The sequence below is a fragment of the Montipora capricornis genome, chromosome 14 (assembly GCF_036669925.1).
Source record: "Montipora capricornis isolate CH-2021 chromosome 14, ASM3666992v2, whole genome shotgun sequence".
Taxonomy (NCBI): Eukaryota; Metazoa; Cnidaria; class Anthozoa; order Scleractinia; family Acroporidae; genus Montipora; species Montipora capricornis.
In genome coordinates this window covers 25729082-25734081 of record NC_090896.1, presented here as the reverse complement: position 1 = coordinate 25734081, position 5000 = coordinate 25729082, and the positions used below count along the sequence as shown (strand labels likewise).

Sequence of the window (5000 nt, the reverse complement as noted above, 5' to 3'; positions counted from 1 at the left end):
AGGGATCGCCCTGCTTCACGCCACAACGAATATCAAACAAATCAGTAATAAAACCATTATTTAAGACACAGCTAGATACATTAGTGTAGAAGGTTTTGATCCACTTTATAAATTGCGTAAAGGAAAGAATGATTCAAAGAGTCGAATTCTTTCTCAAAATCAACTGCTAAAAGAATACCTGAACTATTCGTAAATTTAGCAAATTCAAGTACACCTTCAATTGTTAGAACTCCGTAATGATCTTCCCTTGATAAAAACATTTTGATTTGAATGAATAAGCTCAGGTAAAAACAATTCTAACTTTATTGCAATCGCCTTTGATGCGATTTTAACATCGACATTAATCAGTGACATCGGTCTCCAATGATTTTGATAAAACGTCTGACTTTGTCTTTCTTCTCCAACAACGTAATCATAGCTTGTTTTTGCAAATTTGACAGTTGTCCGTGTTCGTGAGCGAAATTCAAGGAATTGACGAGACATTTCTCTATGAGATGCCAGAAGCCAAGATAAAACTCCACAGTTAATCCATCATTCCCTGGTGTTTTGTTTTTCTCAAATGATTACAACGCTTCTAAATATTCGTTTGTTGTAATTTTTTTCTCCAAATATTCCTGCTGCTCATTTTTTTCTGTTAACATGTTAGTATTTACATTCTTAAATTAAGGAATTCATCAATCGACGAGCCACCCTGTTGACAAGAGTCTTTATCATAAAGATTGGCATAAAAGCTATGAATCTCTGCCATTATTTGTTTCGGATCCATTATGCATTCATCATTAAACCCCACTAACTTCCTAATACAACTTTTTTTCTTTTTGGAATTTTCTAAGTTCAAAAAGTACTTATTACTTTTCTCGCCACATTCGTACCAATTTACTCTAGAGCGAATTATTGCTCCTTGCGCTATATAATCATATTGACTATCATATTCGGTTTTTAAAATTTCCAGATCACTCAAGTTTTCTTGACTGGGCTGTTCATCGCATTTTGCTGTGCACTCTTTAATTTTTTGTTTTAAGTCTAAAAATTTCTCCCTTCTAATTCTAGCCTTCTGTTTGCTATAGGTAATAGTTTCATAACGGATTTTATACTTAATGAAGTCCCAAAGGACCCTTGGATCCTGAATCTCTTTTCCATCTTCCAACCAATCACTGTAATTCTCAGTTATAAAAGAGATATATTCATCATCTTCTAAAAGACTAGAATTAAATTTCCAAAAGGAAGGTTCCCGTCCCGTTTCTTCAATTCCGTTTATATGCATTGTAATAGCGGAGTGATCTGTTCTTATTGCAGGAATAATATCTACATCTTCTACCTCTTCTTGAACACTACTGCTTATTAGCCAAAAGTCCAAACGTCGCTGAATTGTAGGGTTTTTTTGTCTCCATGTAAAGCGCTTAGTATCTGGATTTCTTATTCTCCGGATATCAGTCAGATCATAAGATGAACACAAATCTTCAATTTTTTTACAGGATTCTCTTACTTGAGGTTTGCCTCCAGTTCCATCCAACTCAGCATCGAAAATAATATTGAAATCGCCTCCAATAATAACTTCGCAATTATCCTCTAATTCTAATTTATCGAGTTGTTTTTGAATTTCCTCAAAGAAGATGCATTGATCTTTGGTCTTATTTGGGGAATAAATATTGACAAAAACAAAACTATATCCCTGAATGACACCTTTCAAAATAATAAATCTTCCTTGTTCATCTTCTTGGCGTTCTTCACGTTCTTCAATATCACAATCGAATTTCTCCTTAACCAAAATCATACCCCCCCCACCCCCCCCCCCCCCTACTGTGCTCCGAACCATGACTAAAGAAAATGTCGCCCCTCCACTGCGACTTCCAAAACTTTTCGACGTCTGGAGTACTGTAAGTTTCTTGTAAAAAGAAAATATCGGATCTCTCTTTTGTTAACCAGTAAAAAAGTGCCTTTCTTTTGTCAAAAGAGCGAATCCCCCGAACATTTAGAGATATAATTCTAACATTTAAATTCCGTTTTGTGAAGATTTCAAAGAGTCATTTCAGTGAAGAGAACGGAACAATATATACGTCAAGAGGCATCTGCATACATGAAGCTCAAGCCATGGGTGCACTGCATGTCCCTCACACAAGAACAATATAAAGTTAGCCCGCTAAAATGCGAAAAAGAAAACAAAAGGCACAAAGCAAAACTACGACACACAATTACATAGTTAAAAAAGTAGCCAGCGAAAGCTGTTAAATATAGAGCTACTAACACAAAGGGTCTTGCAATCCTCATAACACCTAGTAACAATGCAAACAAAAAACCCCAGTTCTTGGAAAAAAAAAATAATGCAAATTTGGTAAAGAAATAGTTTTATACATGACCTGAAGTTTTAGATTTTACGTTTTTATATTTGAACACCGTCAATAAACAACTTATCAGGCTCCGCCCTACTAAAATAGATGGTCTTACCCTCTTCTTTTGCCTTTTTAAAACGATGCATCTTCTTCTTTCTACGCTCTAGAATTTCTTTTGGAAGGTCCGGTGAGATTCCAAAGTTTTTACTTTTCAATTTCTTCGCCTTTGACATGACCTCCTCACGATCAGGGTATCTTAAAAAACACGCAATTATTTGTCTAGGCTTTCCAACAGAGGAAGTCCGCTTCCCAACTCGGTGCATCCTGTGAAATTTTATATTATCAACATCTTCCACGCCGAGTTGTTTTGACAGGTGTCGATTGACCGTAACATTGATGTCCAATATCAATGATGTATGCTGTAAACTAGCGTGAGAGTAAACTGCAGTATTGCCATCTCGATGAGTTCTGAACTTGAGCCCGTGATATGGTTACGTGATACTGGTCACATTGGCATACATGGATGGGCGGACGGACGTACGTACGTACGGACGCTCATGACGTCATGGCTATAAACCAAATTTTCTCACATCGATGGGTTACCATATTTTCTTAGCTATGGTGCTCTGCGCGCGCACGCCTTCGGCGAGCGCGGAGCTCCGCTATTATACTTTTTTCGAAGTACTTTAATTAAGGTACCAATTTGATTTACTGAATAATCGTTTCCATAGAGAACAGAACCTTGCAAACGCTTGCACAGCTTTGCACATGATATCTTCAATTCTTCCCAGAAGGCCTTTTTTTCATTCCTTTAAAACACTTGGACAGTGGGCTTTCAAAATAGCCGCCAATACAGTTGCATCCTCAAGGCTGACCGCTTGCACAATCATTTTCTGCTGTCTCTCATCCAAAAACGGTTGAGCGTCAAATGTTGTCGAATTACTAGATCCTGTTAATTTGGGCATTAGAACTGCAGTTGTAGCTGACAGAGTCGGGAAAGCTGGCTGCTTTCCTGAATTTGATGTCGTTTGTGCCAACAGCTGATCCGCACATGTGCTTGAAGAAGCCTACCTCCTGTTGATCTAGGTAGCACAAAAGTAGCATCTTGCGGAGTTGACAAAGACAGCTCCTCTGCAGAATGTGATGTAGTTCGTTTGGGTTGCTTCGCAGAAGTGGTTGTAGACGTGAAATTATCTGCTGCAAACTGTCGTGTTTGGAGGAGCTGAGAAGGAAAGCTGTTTTGCAGATCTACCGGACGTGATTCGCTTCGCCGGCTGATGCGAAGACGGTGAAAGTTGATCACATCGCTTTACAGAATATTCTGAATTTAGATCAGACGGTGTATTGTCTAGAGATTGAGCTCTCCGAATACACTGATCCATTTTGTCTACAAATTTAACGCAATTCCTACATAACACTGTTGACCTCCCTGATTTCGTATCGTCCTCAGAAATTTTTATACCGCACGTTTTATAAACTTTCGAACACAGATCTTTTGTTTAACCAGCCTTGCTGAATATTCGAAGCATATAGCGACCCTCATGAGAACCACCACCTGCAAAACTAGATTTCTCGCAGAAATCTTTGTTGGAGTGTAAACGCTGTTCGCCATTTCGACTTCGGTGTAATGAATAAATTATTGTTATTTAGCCATTTTCTTGCATAAATTACCTAAATCAATCAACCAATCAAAATGACGATCTGATCGGCCGATGCCAGGGCCTTTACCCGTCCCACCCAAAGCCAGGGGAAAAGCGCCCTGGGGACGAGGTTGTTTTTTTGTGTTATATATAAAAGATCAATAGTTACACAACCCCCTCATTTATTTTCATAAAATATATCTGGGCCCAGGCTTTAATTCCCCTGAGGTGTACGTGTTGGTAAGTGAAAGACGGTGCACAATAAATTGCACCAATGTGTACTTGTTGATGTTCAGAATCTTTTGCTTCACCTTCGAAGAACTCCATTTCCTTAATTCTTTAATCTCGTGCTTCTAAACGCAGCTGAAGGTACTCAAACACTTAAGTATAAAAGCCAAAAACAGCTGTGGCGGCCCACAACCTGGAGAACAGGAATCAAGCCATGTGTCACAGCTTTCTAGGCTGTGTTGTGATTCGCTTTAATTAATATACTATCCATCCTGATTGGCTACGAGTGAGTGACAATTTACATACAGATTATCACCAAAACTCGTGGATAAAGGCACATTTTACCAACTGAGCCAAACGGTCAGGGGGAGAACGATTGTTTGCATTTTAATGTGGAAATAAATGAAAACTGCACCATCCATTTGGAACTTTAATATTTTTGCTTTGATGAATTCCTAATAAAGAGGGTTCCACACAAACTTTTGAATTCGATTTTTATTTCTGGTTGTCATATCTTTGCATCTACTGCACTGGTATTGGCTATTCCAAATCTACATTTAACGAACAGGGAATTAAGAACACAGTTTTATAAGAAGTCACTTATTTTTTTCTTTCGAGCTTCTTGGAATTGATTAATTAATTGACCGAATGCATAAATGGGGGCCAAAAATGTATTCTTTTGTTTATGTGCTAATGAGACTCATCTATAGCCTCGATCTCAAGCAACATTTCTGTTATATTATGTCCATGCAAACGAGGCTAGTGCGGCTAATTAGCACATAAACAAAAGAATATTTTTTTG

At 38.0% G+C, this 5000-nt stretch overlaps 1 protein-coding gene and 1 pseudogene across 1 annotated transcript in view; both read right to left on the bottom strand.

Annotated features, from left to right (window-relative positions):
• Positions 1 to 3963, bottom strand: part of LOC138031787 (uncharacterized) — a 26096-nt pseudogene extending 22133 nt beyond the window's left edge.
• Positions 3964 to 4675: 712 nt separating this feature from the next.
• The window catches only part of LOC138033199 (fibrillin-2-like), a 65459-nt gene continuing 65134 nt past the window's right edge, over positions 4676 to 5000 (bottom strand). The window contains exon 21 of the mRNA XM_068880963.1: positions 4676 to 5000. This exon is cut by the window's right edge and continues 850 nt beyond it. The gene's annotated coding sequence lies outside the window, so the exon portion shown is untranslated.